This window comes from Lemur catta, chromosome 1 (genome assembly GCF_020740605.2).
Source record: "Lemur catta isolate mLemCat1 chromosome 1, mLemCat1.pri, whole genome shotgun sequence".
NCBI classification, from domain to species: domain Eukaryota; kingdom Metazoa; phylum Chordata; class Mammalia; order Primates; family Lemuridae; genus Lemur; species Lemur catta.
The window spans coordinates 96,333,242-96,352,626 of NC_059128.1; the positions used below are offsets into that span (position 1 = coordinate 96,333,242).

General features: G+C 52.3%; 1 protein-coding gene across 5 annotated transcripts in view; it reads right to left on the reverse strand.

Annotated features, from left to right (window-relative positions):
- MEGF11 (multiple EGF like domains 11) overlaps window positions 1-19,018 on the reverse strand; it is a 340,206-nt gene extending 321,188 nt beyond the window's left edge. For all 5 annotated transcript variants that reach the window (XM_045541334.1, XM_045541340.1, XM_045541327.1 and 2 more), the window contains exon 1: window positions 18,901-19,018. The gene's annotated coding sequence lies outside the window, so the exon portion shown is untranslated. The remainder of the gene's footprint in view (window positions 1-18,900) is intronic.
- Window positions 19,019-19,385: the final 367 nt, after the last annotated feature.

Below are 19,385 nucleotides of genomic sequence, written 5' to 3' on the forward strand. Positions count from 1 at the left end.
CTACCTCTCCCTCCTTGCTAATCCTCACCCCTGGACCCTTTTGTGCTCACACCAGCTTCTTTGGCAGTTCCCCAGGCCCTTTGGGCAGCTATACTGATGCTTAATCACTAATGAAGCACGGGTTTTCCATCTCTCTCTTTAGCCTCCTCTCCTTCTGCAGTGACGCTGTGGGTTGTAGAAAAGCAAGTAAGAGGAAATATGATTTGCTTTGTGAAAGATGGGAATACGTGTGTTTATTATCCTCAAATAACAACTAATCCTCAGTAAGCCCTTACTGTGTGCCAGGCCCCGTCCTGGGTGTTCCCCACTCTCAATCCCCACAACAACCCACTTTATAGATGGGCAGACTGAGGTACTCAGAGGCAAAAGGATTTGCCCCACGTCACCCAGAAGATGACCCGTAGAGCTGAGCTTTGAACCCAGGCAGGAGGTGTCTAGAGGGTCTGCTCAGAACCATTACGTCAAATGCCCCCCGCAGTCATCACAGGTCAAGAGCCTGAAGAGTGGCAGGTCTTAGAAGTCAAAGATGGCCCAGGGGCAGCCAGCTGCATGTACCAAGCCCCCCAGGCTGTAGAGACCATCTCCGGCAACCCTAGTGACTTCCCAGACCCGTTGGCTTATCCGTTTGCCTTTGTCACCACTCCCCACCCTGAGTCCTGGTCACTAATGCTTGGGAGACTTTTACCTGCAGTTGGACCAGCCCCAGTCGTGGCAGACAATGGGATCTAGAATTAGCTGTGCTGTCAGAAACTCAGCATTCAAAGTCCCCGGGGGAGCTCTAGCCTTCCCTCTGCCCTTGGCCTGTTGGCCCCCTCTAAAATACTGGGCTTCTGCCTTGTTTCCTGACTGGCACTCCAGGACCTCGGGGACCCGAACCCGGACCTTCTCTGCCTGCTTTATCCTACCACCCCTGTTCCTCACACCTCCAGTCTCTGGTGAGGGCTATGCACCCAGTGAAATGGGCACCCAGAAGGGGAAAGGAAAGGCGGGAGCTTTGCTAAGCCCTGCTATGTGCCAGGCCCTACGCCAGCCAGGGGCCGTACTTTCTTGCCTTACTTACTGAACCCACCCAACAACCTTACAAGGTGAGTAATAGTATCACCATTTTACAGATGAAGAAACTGAGGCTCAGGGAGGTTAACTAACTTTGCCAACATCACACCAGGGTGGAGGACCCTAGTCTGACATGGAAGCCCGTGCTGCTAACAAGGATGTCACAGGGTTATGACAATAACAGCTTCACCTCACTCAGCTTCCTAGTGTGACCCTAGAGGAGATTATACCGTCTCCATTTTACACAGCACTGATACCCAAACAGGTTAAGCAGTGTGCTCAGATCACTCAGTTGTTAATAATACTAGCACCTACACAGCATACACTATGTGCCCAGCATCCTGCTAAGCACTTAGCATAGGCTGTCTATTTCATTCTCGTAACACTATAAGAAAGCACTATTATTATTATTATTTCCACTGTACAGATGGAGAAACTAAGGTTTAGTGAATTAAAACAAATTACCCCAAGTCACTGTAGTAAATGCCTGCCCAGCAGCCATACCCCTTTCCCTATCCCCAGATTGCCCAACTTTTGTCCAGGTGCCCACCCTCTCCAAGTGACGCAGGGAAGCATAACCCGGGAATCTTCATTACTCTGAGCCAATCATGGTAGTCCCTTTCATCCTGCCAGTGAGTGGCTTAGGAAGGTGCATGTGACCCAATTCTGGCCAATAAGACAGGAGGAAAGCCTGCTGAAGGGCTTCTGGGGAAAGTTTTCTTGCTCTTAAAAGGAGATGTCCATTAAGAGATGTGTGCCCCCTTCTTCCACTGGACATTGTCACTTCTGAATGTGATGACTGGAACTACAGCAGCCATCTCACCACCATGAGGCACTATTAGGAGGATGTGCTGACATGCAGAGGAGAACAGCCAGAGCCGTGGAAAGGACCTGGGTTCTTACTATTGAAGCCTCTGATGTCATGCCTTTCCATTACCTACAGCCTAACGGATCTAGCCAAAAAGAACATGAACTTCAGTCTCTCTGGCTCTAGGCTCAAAGGTAGAGCCTTTGAGTTCGAGCCCAGAGCTTGTATACATACACTACTCTGAAGATTCAGTATCAGGCTTTCAACCTGGATGGACCCAGCACGATTCCATCCCCTTGGCCTCAGGCCTGCCTGGTTTACTCCTACGTAGAAAACACAGGCCGGGGCCCAGGCCCAGCCCAACCCCCCAACCCTGAATCAAAGTCCCAAAGGACAAGGATCCCAGCAGGGTTCCTCAGCAGATGACCCTCGATGGAAGGAAGATCCTGGAGCCAGCCTCTGCCCCTTGGGAACCAAGTCTCATTTCATTCTCCATTTCCACTGCCTTCCTCTGCCACTGCCCCATAAATCTCCAGTTTATTAATCCTTTACATGAAGCAGTCGGTGCGGGATCCTGATTTACTCCCTGTTCATAAAACGCTGAGAAATTAAAGACGGAAATTACCCAGAAGGACACTGAGCCTCCAGTGGGGAGTCCCAAAGCAATTGCTGGCCCCGAACCAGGTCCTCTCTGCCCTTCCCACCTTCCGAGCTCCATTGATGTCATTCACTGTCCTCCCCCCACAACCAAGAAGCAAGGGGCCCTTCCCTGCACGCATACACCTCTCAACCCCTGTCTGCACAAAGCAGGGGAGGAAGCGCCATGGTTTCCCAGAAAACCCATCTCAGAGACGCCTACTCTTTAAAGATTTTCCTCTTCTTAAATACCTTTCATTACACATGGGTGGAAAAATTAAGTTGGGGACAAAAATTAGGAGGCTGATTAAAGCAATTCAAATGTCAAAATATATAACTAATCCAGAGACATGACAAGCAGGGAAAATGGGAACTGACTCTCTACCCAGGGGTCTCAATTGTCCACGATTATCCTCATTTCTCCAGCCTCTGAGTGCCACCGCTTCACCCCAACACTCCCCAAGACTTTCCGGGTACTCAGAGCACTGATGTTCTCTAAAGTCCAGCAGACCCTGGATCCTCCTAGCAAGACCCTAGATGGGTCTCAATACTGCCCAGTCTCTCACATCTCATAGGCTACTCCCAGAACTGGCTGGCAAGTCCAGCCTCTTCCCCATAGGTCAGGGAGAGCCACGGCCAACCATCAGTGTTTCACATCAAGGGCCAAGACTACCCCAGTCCAGTATGGCAACAAATCCTTAGCCCCCACTGCATGCCAGGGACAGCACTGGGTACGGGGTCTCCGTTTGACCAGGTCCCTGAGGCTCTTACTGTGGCTTTGAAGTTGTAAGACTGTGGTGAGTACAGAGTGTCAGGGAACAGAAAGACAAGTCACTTAGCCCAACAGACAGAGGGGAGCTCAGAGAAGACTTCCTGGAGGAGGCAGCATCTGGGCTGAATTGTGGGGGATGAGTAAGTCAGCGAGACTGAGGAAGGTGGGAAGGGCGTTGCAGTCAGGAAACGGCATGAGCAGCGGCAGGGAGGTTGGCAGGGAGGTATGACGCAGCACTGCGTGCTCTGGGGGAGGGAGGACTGGCAGCAGCTTGGTGCCACCAAAGCAAGGTGGATTCCGGAGAGAGGAGGGGCTGGGCACTGGGCCTTGACCGTGTGCTAATGAGTTTTGACTTTATCCCGAGGGCAATGGGGAACCGTTAAAAGGTTTCCGACAGGCAGGGACATGGTCCAGTTTGCACTTTAGAAAGATCCTTCTGCCTGCCACAGGGAGTGTGGACCGGGAAGGACATGAAGGGTAGAGAAAGGCAACACAGGCAAAGGGGGAGCAGGCTCGGGCAGGGCACAGGGCCCCTGAGCGAGGAGCGGCTCTTCAGTTTGGGGGCACAGGCCGGGTCTGCCCTCAGTACCATTCCACACACCAATGCCACAGATGGGGTCTGGATGGGACAAGGAAGAGGGGGCATTCTGGGGATTCCAGGGGTGCCTGGGAAGGGCTGTGCTGGAGGGAAGGAAAACAGCTTGAACTCTAGTCCTTTGGCCCAGAAGGGGTCCCTGATGTGCCTACCCGGACCCAGGGGCTGTTTGCAGGCAGCTTCCCATCACCCCCAAGCACCCACGACCCGCTCCTGCCTCTACTCAGCCTCCAGCTGCTCTTTGTGCCCTGGGCTGGGGACGAGGCTCTGCCAGTCGGTCCATTTCCTCCCTGTGGGAAAGGAAGGGGCAGAGGAGCCCACCCACAGTGGGCAGCCCACCCAAACACCCGGGAAGAATGACACTGGTGTCCCCACCAGCTCACACTCCAAATTCACCTCCGTCCTCATTCTCAGGCCCCTCATGTGCCTGGTGTGGGTCACACCCCACTCCCCCACCCAGCACACCCTTCCCTTGTCCACTGCAACACCGTCCGGGGCCCCCCACTGCCAGGGTCCTGGTGGCTGTGTACTGACCTCCATTATACCTTGTCTGTTCATTTCCACTGGACACAGGGCCTCAAGACAGGGACCATGTTATCTTCACTCCTAAGCGGAGTGCTACTCGTGATTCACAGGAGGGCTGGGTAAAGCCTGGGTGAAGAACCTTCCAGGTGAACCCTGGGGTGGGGTTTCCTTCTCATGGTGCCCAGTCTGCCCAGAGAAGGTGTGTTTCCTGGTGACAGTGGGGTCCAACACCTTATCCCCTTCCAATCACTCCCCCCAAGAAAAAGACCACCCGGCTGCCCAAAACAATACCCCCCAAACTGACGTTATCACCATTTCCCCTCCAAATAAGGATATTAGCGAGCATGTCTTCAGTGCCTTTATCTCTAAGTCTCAAATGATCCTGCAAAGCCACTGGCCTGCAGAGGGGCCTAGGCATGACCTTGGGCAAGTTGAGTCACCTCTCTGGCCTCTGTTTTCTCACCTGCAGAGTGAGTTAACGAGAGGACCTCCCTCCCAGGGTGGTTTGGGAGACCTGAATGAGCAATCCGTGAAGACGCTGGCACGTGGCTCCCTCCCACTCGTGGCCATCTCCTGCTGGGCCCAGGGCTGTCTGGAGGGCAGGCTGTCCGTCCCCAGGGAGGGTGGGGAGAGGCCCACTCCCGAATGATAAGTGAACCAATAAACCAATCTCTTATCTGGGTAGGTATAAATTATAACAGGAAGCTTTTGGGGTTGGTGTCTTCTGTGGCATTAGAAGTATCATTAATTATGTATTAAGTGTTTGAAAGGAAAAGACATCAGTATCCTATAGGATGTATTTGCATAGTAATAGAGGATTGATTAGATGCAACATCTATACTGAGGGCTACTGGGATTCAGGTCCTGGGGCTTCGCAATGGCGGTAAATTACAGCCACAAAAATCTCTGCGATAGTAAATAATGGCATCCAAATTGCTGGAGGGACTCTCAGCGCCTGCTGATGAGAGCTGGGCGGCCACGCGGCCAGGAGGGGATTAGCAGGGCAGGGCCCCCAGTCCTCACTGCTGGGAGCCCAGTTTTCTGGGTGCGCAACCCCTACTCCAGCCCAGCGCTGAACTGAGCCAGAAACATCTGCCCACCCTAGTCTATAGATGCTCCAGAGAAAGGCTGGAAGCTGCTTCCTAAACCTGGATTTTGCTCAAGGCTCTTCTGCGATTCTCTCTGGGAGTATGAAGAAAATGCATGTCTTGCTTCTCAAACTGCAGGTTGTGTGTCCTCTTTCAATGAGGGGATGGGGAAGGCTGGAGGAGACCTTCTCCCACTCTTGGGGAGATGAAGGTCGCAGAAACCCCCGTAGTCTGGAGCCCAGGAGCGCCGCCCAGAGGCAGAAAGGACTGGCTCTTACCTAAGCGGTGGTGACAATAAAACACTGTTTACCGTGTGCCAGGCCAGGTCTAGTCCATTGCATGGATTAACTCATTTAACCCTCACAAGCAGCCCTGTGCGGTAAGTGCTATCATAACCTGGACTGTACAGGTGAGGAAACTGAGGCAAGGAGTGATCTCCCCTAGACATCAGTATCGCTCACCCCCTCACCTCCTCCAGGATATAACTGAAAGGCCACATTTTGTTGCAGACCTTCCCCAACCACTCTATTTAAAACTGCAAACCCACCCCCACTCCATCACTCTCTCTTCACCTTCCCTGCTTTTTGCCACATGGTTTGTCATCTTCAAATATATCATATCATCTGCGAATTTATCTTGCTTACAGTCTGGCGTCCTCCACGAGAATGCAAGAAATTGTTGTCTGTCTTGTACTGTTCACTGCTGTGTCCCCAACAGCTAGCACAGTGTGGCGCATGGCAGGTGCTCAATAAATATTTGTTGAATGAGTAGAGGTTGAGTCATTTGCCCAAGGTCACCCGCCTTTAAATGGCAGAGCTGGGGTTCAAACCCAGGCACTCTGGTCTCTGACTCAGTGTTCTGAATGATCACACCTCACCCAGGAAGGACAGTCTCCTGTCTAAGACCTGCATGGGTGTCACAGGGGACCCAGGCTCCCCACGGCTGAATGAAACTCCACAGGCAATGGTGAGCTGTGAGCCTCTTCTATCCCCCTGAACTGAGTTAGGAACGCCAGGTCTTCTGGGAACAGCTCCCATGTGGCTTAGTGGAAAAGACATGCAGACCCGAGGAAGGACCCTCTCCAAAAACCTCCTGTCATTGCTGAGCAAGGAGCAGTCCCTCACCTGCTCAAGAACGGCCGATGGCCCCCCTCTGCCTGCAGGATAAGGCCCAGACTCCAGCACCTGGCCCCACAGTGGATTAATTAATTGATTAACAGTAGCTGACTCAGACCCTATTTATGTGCCTTCCCGGATTTCCTCGGCCCCACCTGCCTCCCAGGCCAGCAGCTACTTCTAAATGGAGAGCCAGGCCACCGCGACCACTGTCTCATCCAACACCACTGGCTGTCCCAGCCTCACCCAGGGTGAGGGCCCGGCTCTGGCACAGCCTCCACTGCACCGTCCTCAGGAGCCATAGCAGCTGCAGCGCCCAGGTTCCACCACCCACTGGGACCACGTCTGCACCCACTGCGAGCACTACTGTGTCACACCACAGGGCACAGGATCCGGCTTCTCCAAAGGCTTCCCAGAAGGGCCAGAGGATATGACCCAGAAGTGCAAGGGAGTTAATGCCCCACAGCGGGAATCTTGAACTGATGCAAGACCAAAGAGTAGGCAGATAAACTCCCTCCCTTCAACCCTGGACAAACTGCTCTGAGTGACAGCAGTTCCACTGGACCAAGGGGAGGCATCCCTCATGACTATGCCCGCTTTCTTTCTCCCAAGCTGTGTCTGGCATTTGCATTTCCTCCTTCTTTGCCTCACGCTCCTCTTCCTCTCCCTCCCCTTGCCCTGAAGCTGCACCCCTGCCCACCCCCCCAATAAAGCACCAGCACAGTTTCCCCTCAAGCTCTGTTTTCTGGGGAACCTAAGATCTGCTCAGCCAGGGACGGCCAGAATCTTTGCAGACACACGCAAGGATTCTCCTGCTTGCTGAGCTGCCTTTCAAATGTTTCCACCCGGGGGAAGGCAAAAGCAGAAAAAAAGTTCCCCCAGAACTGGACTTCCTGAAAGGCAGAGGAGAGATTCAAACCTGTTGCCTGTCACTAGTCTGAGTGGCTTCTGAGTAACAATTTCTGTACTATGTGTAAAAGACATACCATGGAACCTCTGTGTCCTAACCAGCCCATGGAGACCGGCCGTGCTAAGGTTCACTGAGTCTTTGCTACGTCCTGGGCACTAACTTCAGCCTGTTACCTGCATTGTTCATTTGATCTTTACAGCAACCCTATGTACTATTATTAAGTACTGTTATTATTTCCCTTTTACAGATAAGGAAGCAGGTGCTCAGGCAGGTTAGGTAACTTGTCAAAAACCATGCATCCAATAAGTGGCAGAGCCAGGACTCAAATCCACATAAAGACGGAATGTCCTGCATGTGGTGGCCCATAAGGAAGACACTTTTTGGTTACAGCCTTCCTGGGGAATCTTTTGGGGTTGGTGTCTTCTGTGGCATCAGAAATATCATTCCTTATGTATTAGGTGTGTGAAAGGCAAAAAACGTCCTTTGCCTCTTTGTTTCCCTAAGGCCAGCCGGGCCCCACGGCTCCTCCCCAGCCAGGGACAGTCACAGAGCGGCTGAAACATGCAAGGGGGCCCTTCCTTTTCCCCCTACAGAGGTCAGTCTCAGGGGCTCAGGAAGCAGGCAACAGGCACAAGTTGGACTGTGCTTGTCCCTGGCTATGACCTGCCCTCTTGGGATCCGGGCCAAACTACACATGGATGAGCGATCTTCTCCCCGACCTGCTCCCCCAGGGCCGGGGTCTCTACCCACTGAACTAGGCCCTCTGCTCAGTCCACTGTCACCGAGCCCCCCACGCTGGAGGCCCAAGGAGGGGGAGTGGACTGGGAGGAGGGGCTGAGGGCAAAGCGTAGGCTTCTGAGGCTTCCATCCTGCCCCAGCCCCCCAGCTCCGGGAGGGAGGTCTAGACCAGAAAGAAGCAAAGGAAAGGCAGAAAAATTCTTAATATAATGACCTTCAAGAAGAGCAACCACATTTTACCTTGAAAACTGCAGAACTGAAAGCAGAGTCTATATAGACAATGCAAATGATATGCAAACAGGAATGCAAATGCACCGGGGCCTGCCACGCAGAAGCTTCCTCGACGAGGTGCCTCTAGAGGGAGGTAGAGGAAAATGCACAGAGGGCAATTAGGAAGGGCAATTAGGAAGGGCTCCAGGAACTGCGAGAGGTTTCTAGGGGGCACGGAGGGGAGAGACACCTTAGAGACCTTAGAGGGGACCCGGGACCAGGGCTGTTTGTGCGCTGTGAAGCTTCCCAACCCCCTGAGATCTCCGGTTGTGCCAGCCCAGCAATACACACACACACACACACACACACACACACACGGAGCAGGCATGCAGTCATGGAAACACTGACACAGAGACACACAGCCACTCAGACACAAAGCGCACTATCCAACCCTACACACAAAGACACACAGACTTACTCGCGTCCCTGTCTACACCACCACACTCGGAAACACACGGGTAAAAGCAGACACGTACAAACATGCACAGCAACATGCCAACACAGACGCAAGCAGAAACACAAACACACTGACCCAACGCAGCAAGTCAAATAAATCTATCTGGAAAAGAAAGAAATCTAGATGAACACCTACTTTGTGCCAGGCATAGTGCAGGAACATTAAATCCTCATGTAATCTTCACAAAGCGACGTTAAGATGTGAGAGTGATTATCCCAACATTTACTGACCAGGAAAAGGAGGCCCCGGGATGAGCCGATATGCCCAAGCCCGCCCCGTAAACAGGAAAGAGCAACTCTTGACGGTACCACAGTGCTGCACCGACCCTCCGTGCCCTCCCCCAAGCCTCCCCATACACAGCGGGACACAGACATCACCATCAGCTCCTCACTTTCCACCTTGAGGTCCTCTCCCTTCTAGCTTCCTCGGGGACACTCCAGCCCTTCTTCGTTTTGCCCTATCAGCACCCTCCTACTGGAAGGTGCTCTACGATGCAACCTCACATTAACTCTGGTCTATATATAATCTAATTTGGAAATCTGCTGGGGGAGGAAGGAAATCACTTATTTCCACCCAAATGAGATACAAGACTGGATTTTCAGTTGCCACCTGTCTCTGGGTGAATGTTCATAATAGAAGAATGACTCTTCCCCCAAAAGTATACAAACTTTAAATGCTACCCTGCCCACCCCCTCCTACACACACACTCAAAAAGAAATGTGCTTTTCAGAGCAAAGAATGAATAAGATTTCTTACTTCCTGCCATTAACTCACCGTGTGGCTGTGGGCAAGTCACCCACCCACCCTCTCGGTCACAGTCCCCTCGTTTGCCTGTGAGAGGTAGGACAAGCCGATTCCGAGGCTGCTTCCCTCCCCCACCTTGCATGCGCCCTGACAGTACAAGGGCCCAGGACTGACAGTGCCTCATGGTACCTCCCAGAACTGTCCCCTGGTCCTGGGGACTCACTGCTGATGCTGGGGTCCAAGAGGAGCTAAGGCCGGGCCTTGGCCAGGGAGCAGGACAAGGTCAGACCCAGCCCCAGGGTTAGAATTCGCCCATCAGCCCTGGACCTCTGGCCTGACAGCCTGGGATGCTCTCCATCTGCCTGGTAACTTCCAGGGGTCCAGGAGGGAGGCCTGCTGGGAGCAGGGGCAACCTTAAAATATAATAAGGTCATGACTGTTGGAGTGAACCCAGAGGGCTGCAAAATGCCAAATTCTTGGTTTTGAGTGTATTTTAGGCCCTTAAACTCCCTTTCCAAATTAATATTCATGGCACTGGCATGCCACTTATTTGCATATGTAGATTATTGCTCATCCTCTGCAGGAAAAAAAGTTTTGGGGTGTTTTTATTTATTGTATTTATTTTAAGCTTGGATGATAAACCAGGCATGTCAGGCAGGGGAAGGGCAGGTTCCAAGGACAGGAGTGGGCTCAAAATAATTTTTGCTTTGAGAAAAGACAGGGCCTAGATGCACAGGGGTAGGTTACCTCTACCCTGACCCCAGCATCAGCTCCAGAACAGCCCTTCTGAGGTCATGCCATGAAACCCCTACCCCAGGGAAGCACGGCTGCCTCACATGGCCCCACACAAGCCTCTGGAAAGCCAAGCCCGTCACGGTCACTCAAGGTCACCATTGGAAGGCAGGCGTCAGGTTTGGGATGTGACTTGGGGAAAGTCACTTGAACTCTCTAAGACCCTGTTCCTGAGCACAGTAACCTGCTTTACAAAGTTGCTGTACGACACAAACTGGAAAACAAATGCACCCAAAACGAAGGCAGTCCTAGTTCTGGTATCATGCCTCATCTCTCCTCGGTCAGTACTGTCCACTCCTCCTAGCCGCCATCCAGGAGGCTCCGTGTCCTGCACACTGTCACCCAAAGCCTTCTGAAGACCTCAGGATTGACATCAAGTCCTCTCCTGCTCTTTCCTGGCTTCACCCCTCTTTTCTGCACCAAATAACGTGTCTTAATTGCTCCACCAGAAAGCTCAGAGTCCACTGAGAGAATCTAGAGGTTCCTGAATAATTCCACAATCCTGGGGACACAGTGGAGCAGTGGAACCCAGTGGGACATGAGGGAAAAGAGCCTGGGACATTGGGGCACACATGGAGTGGCAGAACCTCAGGGAGTTGCAGGAAATAGCATGGAGGAAAGAATACCAACGTGCCCCCCACTCCTCTCCTGCGGACTGAGTGGGCTTAGCAGGGCACCTAGCCCTTCCCAGCCCCATCTCCTCCTCTGTAAAATGACAAGAATCTCAATGTCACAGGTTTGTTGCAAGGCTGAGTTAAAAGAGCACCTAAAAATCACTTTGTACCTAAAAGTGGTGTCCAGCACAGAGCAGGAATTCATGAAATTTAGTCCCTTCCCCCAACTGAGGTTAAGAAAAAAGCAGTAAAGATTAATTGACTGTTCAGGTAATTAATCTATTCCTGTGATTTATTAATTCAATGAATACTCATTGAAGTGCTATGTGTCTGCTGATCATAACACTGGATACAAAGAAGGATACACCCATCTTGGATCTTAGGGGTCTTACATCCAACTGGGAAGACAAGGAACACACCAAAAAACGTTAAATGATGACACCAGCCATGTATTATCAAGTGCCACATTTGTGGTGTAGGCACTAACTGCTGCAAAAGTTCAGGGGAAGAAAGATCAACGCTTCCAGATCACTGGGTGCTCCAGCAGTCAGGGAGGGTCTAATGAGGATGCAGATCTAACATTGGTCTTAAAGGAAAGGGTGATTTGGGTAAAACACAGGGAAAGCCAGAGCCCGAAGCTGAGGGGGCCAGGGCGGTGCGTCCCAGCAGGTAAGGAACGGGGGGCAGGAGGCTGGCAGATTGTGGAGACTTTAAATGTCAAGTTGAGGAGTTTGGGCTTCATCCAGTGAGTTCCATGGAGAAAAGGTACGGTAATGGGTTGATAGAAACCATGTTTTAGTATGACTTGAAGGGGAAAGAGATGGGAGGCTGGAAATTAGCTCCCAGAGCAACATGATGGGTTTGCAGCATGGATTCTGGACTCTGCCACCTCATCACCACTAGAATTTACAACTCTCTTATTTACAGAGCCCCACAGACGACTCCTGGAGACACACGTCCCCATATACACCCAGGCACTGTGCCCTGAGGATGGCAGAGCAGGAGGCAGCGCCATCACCCAGCTGGAGGTGCAAAGAATCTGAGCAAAGAGGACTTCTCATGTCAGAAGGGAGGACAGAGCCACAAAACAGTGACAACAAAAGGAAAGCCAGTGCTTGAATATTGGAAGTAGAGCGTGGGGGGAGTGGGCACATCAAAAGGTGTCGCTAAGGTTTTGAGCCCAAGCATCTGGGAAGATGGTGCTGCCAACAACAAAAATGAAGAATCTAGAAGGGGATATGGCTTGAGTGATAGGAAAATATTAGATTTCATTTTAGGCATATAGATTTCATGATGGCAGCCAGGCATCCAAATACTACTATAATTAATAACATCTAATCAGCTGAAATGTGGTCTGACAGGTGGAGATTGATGAGTCATTGGGACTGGAGACCAGGAGTCCAGGACTGGCGAGGGAGCCCCTGCTGGCCTGCCTTCCAGACCGTGCTGGTCAGTATTGACCATATTTGCATCGACTATCAAAGCTACTGTGATTATAGAGATAAGATTTTACCTTGGCCTGATGGTCCCATTTTGCCACTGAGAAAAGAAAAGCAAGAGGAAGCAAGTTGGGCAGAAGGAGCTTATAACCTGTTTGTACTTAAATGCTGGAGTTCTAGTATGCACCATGAACCACCTCCTCCAGGAAGCCCTCCCTAACTACTGTGGTTTCCACTGATGTCATGCTCCTCCTATGATATTTGGGCTACAAGTCATAATTATTTACTCTCTGGTTCTGTTATCTTACTATTTGATGGTCTAGATCTGAGGTCCCCAATCCCAACCCGTGGCCCAGTACTGGCTGCAGAACCGGGCTGCATATCACTGCCTGAGCTCCACCCACGCACACTCCTCTCCACATCCATGGGAAAATCGTCTTCCATGAAATCGGTCCCTGATGCCAAAAAGGTTGGGGACTGCTGGTTTAAATGGTCTAGTCATCACATGTCACCTGCACTAGATTATAAATTCTTTCAGTCAGAGATCAATCTTCAAATAATCTTCTACTTCTCTTGTACCAATCAAGTGTAAATATTGAGCTAATTCAGCTTTATCTTCCTAATAAATCCCCATTGTACAGATAAGTAAACTGAGGCACAAGAGGTGAAATGCTTTGCCCAGGGTCACAGAGCTTAAAAGGAATAGAAAGAGAATTCAAACCTAGCTCTTAAACTCTACAGTAGGCACCGTTAAATGCTCCTTTCTCCATTCCAAGACCATCCTAATTTTGTTCCTCTGTGGCCCTACACACAAATTAAGATTATTCCAGGCCAATTATGATGATCTCCTTCCCTTGCCTGTTGTTAGTTTAGGCATGACACGTAATTCACAATTCTGGTCAGACACAAGGGAAAGTCTGCTGAGGGGCTTCTGGGCTCCCCTCCTGCCTTTTCTGCCTCTGCACTTGATTGTGAGGGTATAACACCTGGAACTGTTGCAGCTATGTCATGACCTTGAGAACAGGAAAGATCAAAGCATTTGGATGTCTGATGATGTTGTTGAACCCCTAAAAGAACCAACCTTGGGACAGACATAGCCCAAACCTCTCCTTATGGGAGATACTAAGTTCCTTATTGTTTCAGCCAGTTGTGTTCATGTCTGTTACCTGCAACCCTGACTCCCACTCCAATCAAGGGCTTTTGTCACTATGGATACCTGAGCTATCCATTATGGAAGATACATAACAAGTAAAAGTCCTAGATTCTGCCTTCTCTGTGCCTATCCCAACGCTGGGCATTCAGTAAGTGTTCAATCTATATTTGATTAATTGATTCTCCCCTTGCTCACCAGGCACGGGAGATATATTCCCTGAAGGCATCCTTCTTCCCTTTACTAAGCCGCACTGATTATTTCCAAGTTGCAGCCTCACATTTTGACTGTGGTCTCAACATTACTCAGCAGGTCCTTCCCGGTGATGTCCCTGCACCACTGAGGATCAAACTAAGAGCAAGGTACTCGCCCTTGGCCCGCAGAGACCATCAGCGAAACTCCACATTCCTAAATATTTGTTCTTTGAAATGTCTTTCTCAATTAGATCTTCCCCAAATGTTTGAAAGTCAGGCTGAATTCCAACTTCCTGCTCCAGAACAGACATGTTGAGCCTGCATAATTACTGCAGCCAGCTTTATTTGCTATAAAAACATGGATTTTTGCTCCTTCTCAACTATAAAATAATCGATAAATAGAATCCAGATGAGAAATGCCAGCATTTAGGAGAACAACTCTTTTATGGTTCTTTTCTTTTGGGTCTAATTAACACATTGGGGATAAAGAGTGCTGTTAACATTTCATTTACCCAACCAGCTAAGTTGAAACACAAACTCTCCTCCTCCTGCTGAGATACAGCTACACATCAGAAATACAGGCAAGACAGACAGACAGAGTTTCAAAACATTTTGAAATGCTCAACAAATGGATCTGTAAACCTGTGATGCGGACTTCCTCCAGTGTCTCTCTGTTCACATTGGCTCTTCAATTTTTTTTCCTTCTCCCCTAAGAACACATTGCATAGTTACTGTCAGATGAAACACAGATAGTCCTATTAGCAGGAGAAGCAATCTCTCTGACTTTCTTTCTTTCAGATGAAGACGACGTGACTTTTTGGACAATGACCACCCAGGCCATGAAAGTTTCATGAGGGCCTCTCAGAGTGGATGACGCCTTTTCAATTATAACACTGCTAGAATAAACCCCCACAGAGCCATGGGACATGGAGTCTACATCCAACACACGACACCTATTTATTCCCTAATTATATTGCAATATATTTTCTCTTTGTGTGTGCTGATGAAGATAAAATATTCTTTTAATTCTATGGCCTCCCGGGGGGTAAGGGGAAGGGGGTTGTCCTCGGAGTTCCTAGAGCTAAATCACAGCCTTTGTTCGAGGCTCCCTCATTGCATAATCTCAAGAAAATCACTCCCTTTCCCTTGTCTACCACACTGGTTCTCAAATTGTGGTCTGCCAAAACAAGGGCATCGGCATCACCTGGGAACTTGTAAGAAATGCAAATTACTGGACCTAACCCTGGACCCACTGAATCAGAAACTTGGAGGGTGGGGCCCAGTAATCTGTTTTCACCAGCCCTCCACACTGAAGTCTAAGAACCACTAGTCTACAAAACAGCAAGAAACAAGCAGCATTTTAAATTGAAACAGCTATCAGGGACACGGAGATTCTATAGGACCTGGGCCCCTCTTACTGCATAGCTGTCCCAGTCTGCAGATTCAGGGCTCCCTTTACCCATCTGTATAATGGGGCTCCAGAGCTCCCCAGGCAGTTGTGCATGTTGAAATTTAAGAGGCAAGTGGTTACCTGGCACCAGTCTCTATGGATACCTAGCAAGATCACAGTTGCCAGCACTCACCAGCTCCCTCCTGCCATACCCTGACTGGCAAAAGCTCTGCACAGCAGTTCTTCAATGCCACATCTAAGGTCATCAACGCAGCTGCCTCTGGGTTACCCCTGGCAACCAGGAGCTGGGGTCATGGAAGCCCATGAAATCTCCAAAGCTCATAGCCAACAGCTTCAAACCTTTCACCTTGGGCCCTTGAACCACTAGAGGGAAGGTTCGGCACTTCTTCAGGCTTTTTTTGTGTATTTGCCTCCACTCCGCAACAAGACTTCAAGCCTGAGGAGGACAGAGCCTAGAACATCAGCATCCTGAGGTATGAGATTCATTGCTGTGTGACTCACTGCTGTATCCCCAGGGCCCACACCAGTGCCTAGCACAAAGTAGGAGCTCAAGAACTGTTTGTTGACTAAATGTTCCTGCCCATCATAAGACCAGAACACTCAATTATCTAAATTCTATAAGTTATGGTAGGGAAGGGGCAAATAAACAATTAAAACCCCTGGTAACAATGAGAAAGGAAAAAGAAGCAAAACCCAGAATATTTCCCAGCTGGCACCACAATCCTTGGCTCACAGGGACTGACTTTCCAGCAACTGCTCACCCTAGATCTAGGACTAGCAGACCTCTGGGGCCAGGCTCTGACTTCAGTCCCCAGTGGCTGGCTCTTCTAGCTGCCTTGGTGCTCCTCACTAAGGGCCAAGTGCTCACTGGCTCTGGCTGTGCTGTCCTTTGACCAGCCACTTAACCAGTCTTGAGCTTTCCTGCCTCGCTCTTAAGACTCAAGCCCTGTGCCCCACAAACCTCCTCCCCCAACTAGAAATCTACCCAAGATTCAGTTCCAAATCTCGCCTTCTCCACAAGTGATTTCACCTGCGAATGCCTACATGCAATCACTTCCTAGACTACAAAACAATAGCTGCCCTTTCCCTAGGAATTGCACCTTAACGGGCTGAGCCCTGTCTATAGGCTCCATTTACCCCCAGACCCTGGTGCAGGCACAGCACAGTGTAACAAACTGCCACATAAGTGATTTATCCCTGGGAGATGATCCCAGCATAGGACCTAATAAGAAAATCCAGGCCTGGCACGGTGGCTCACGCCTTTAATCCTAGCACTCTGGGAGGCTGAGGCGGGTAGATTGCTCGAGGTCAGGAGATCGAGACCAGCCTGAGCAAGAGTGAGACCCCGTCTCTACTAAAAATAGAAAGAAATTATCTGGCCAATTAAAACATATATATAGAAAAAATTAGCCAGGCATGGTGGCGCATGCCTGTAGTCCCAGCTACTCGGGAGGCTGAGGCAGTAGGATTGCTTAAGCCCAGGAGTTTGAGGTTGCTGTGAGCTAGGCTGATGCCACGGCACTCTAGCCCGGGCACCAGAGTGAGACTCTGTCTCAAAAAAAAAAAAGAAAGAAAAGAAAATCCAGGGACAGGTCCTCTGCCTCTAACCTCACACATACCTACCCAGCCCTCAAGCCTGTCCAGGGCACGCAGTGGCCTGACCGGGAACCCCTGCCCTGCGCTAAGAAAGCAGCAAAGTCAGTGTGGATTATTAGCAAAGGCCCTCACCTGGGAGCCAGGCGACCTGGTTTACCTTCCCTCCCCCCCTTAACCAGCTCTAAGCAAGTCCTTTTTGCTTCTCTGGGCCTCAGTTTGCTGATCTGTGAGATAGGAAGAGGTGGGGACTGCAGTCCCGGACTTCCAATATTTAGCAGCTTAAACGCTATGTGAACGGAGAGAGCTGGCGCGCGGCGTGCACCGCGCAAGATCTGAAGGAGCGCAGTACGGTGTGCAGTGGGTGGTGTGTTCAACGCCCTCGGGACACCCCGCGCAATCTGCAGGGAGCTACGACCGAAAGACCCTCTCCCCAAAGCCCCCAGCTTTTGGTCCCACTAAACCTGCGCTAAACCTCTCAAGAGTCTCCCCGCAGCACTCCAACAAAGAGGGAGGCCGGGGGCCCGCTGGTTCCGAGAAGGCGCGCGGGCCGGCGAATCCTCCGGGACTGCGGGAGCGGGCGGAACGGCGTCCCCGGCGGTCACCCACAGCCCCGCCGGCCGCCGCGCGCCGCCACCTGGCCCGGGCATTAATCCGGTTCCCCGACAGGGCGCGGGAGGGGCCCGACGCCGGCACGGGTGCCCGCGCCAGAGCGAGCCGGGATGGCCGGGAGCCCAAACCATCCCAAAGGCCTTCTCCAATGCGCCCTGCTCTGGCCGCTCTGGGAGGATGGAGTGTGCGAGATCCTGAAGCCGAGCCACTTTGAAATATTTTTCTAGAGAACATGACCACCCGGGAGGGAGTCAGACTAGCCTCGCAGCGCGGGCTGCGGGGGACCGATCCCGAGAGGCGGCCACCGCGGGATGGAGCCCGGGAGCCCAGGTCCAGGAGAAAGCCGTGGGGCTCGGGGGCTCCGGGAATGGCCACGCCGCGGCTTGGAGCTCCCGGGCTCCCGACAGGTGAGGGCTCCGTCCCACTCACGGACCTTAGCGCCCGCGAGGAACGATTTTGCCCATTTTTTGTCGTGTTTTTCCTAACAAATTAGGAAAATAATCCAAGTGCAGGAGGAAGGCGGCTGCGCTCGGCAGCTCCAAGGGACCACGACCGCCACCCGTTTCCCCACCTCCAACACCACCGCCCACGGCCAGGCGAGAAGTTGGGAACTTCAGGACCGCGCTCCAGGCGCGCACCGGGAGTGACTCGCTTCTCTTCTAACTTCGGGTGCCAGGGTCGCCGCCGAGGGCAAGAGGGACGTCCAGGAAGCCAACTTACAAGGGCTGTCCGGCGTCCCAGACTTCCCCGAAGAGAATCGGAGCAACAGGAGAAAGAAATGAAGGGTATACGTTCGGTTTCGCTCTTCCTCAAAGCAAAAGCATGCACGGCACCGGCTGGGGCTTGGCGGCAGCGAGACGCACCGCAGGCCACGGCCGGGAACCTGCCCGCGTCCCCGCAGACTCATGCCCCGACCCCAGCGAGGAGGACGCCAGTGCAGTGCGTGCAGCCCGCGCAGTCCGGGCGGCTCGGGAGCAGGAGTCTCCCGACTCTAGGGGGCGGGCAGGCGCCCTCCCCGGGATCCCGCGCCGCACCGATGCCTTGGGGGTCTTCCCCCGCACGTGGAGACGCCGCGGACGCAGCGTCCGGACTGCGGCCAGAGGGCCTGCGCCTGCCCACACCCGGCGCCCCACGTCCTGCCGGGACCCCCAAGCACTCCCGCGAGCCCCGGCATTCACCTCTTCCCCCGCGCCAAACTCGGCTTCCGCAGCCCGGACCAGGGCAGGGCAGCCGGGGATCGGCGGAGCGGATGCAAAGTTAGTAGCGGAGCTGCAGAATCTCCTCCCCAGGACCGGAATCCTAACCCCAGTCCCCTTGCGCCTTTGGCGCTCCGAGGCTCTAAGTCCTCGCGGTCCCCACCCAGCCACCTACCTGCTTCCGCAGCTCGGCCGGCCAGTCGCGCGGTCCAGTCCTCCGGAGCCCGAGCCGCGCCGGAGCGCCGGGCTGGGAGCCGGAGCTGCGAGCAGCCCCGAGCCGGGCGGCGCAGGCGGCACCGAGAGCGAGTGAGCCAGCGAGCTGGCGGCTGGAGCCGCGGCGGCTGTGCAGAGCCAGCCCCCACCCGCTTCGTCCCTCGGCCCCTCCCTCTCCTTCCTCCCAGCCTCCCTCCTCCCGGCTCGCCGCTCCCTCCCTCTGTTCTCCCACACACACCCCTCTTTTTTTCCCCTCTTTCTCCCTGTTTGGTCCTTTCAGACCCTGCCCGCGCGCGCGCGCTGGCAATTTTTCCATCGTTCGGTCTCTCTCTTCGGCTTTCCTTAGGATTCCTGTTTCCCTGCTTCAACCCGTTCCAGCATCTCTCACCTCCCTACTCCCCACCACCACCTTTCGCTCTTTCACTCTCTGCTCCCTCTTTTCTCTCTTTTTCTTTTCCTT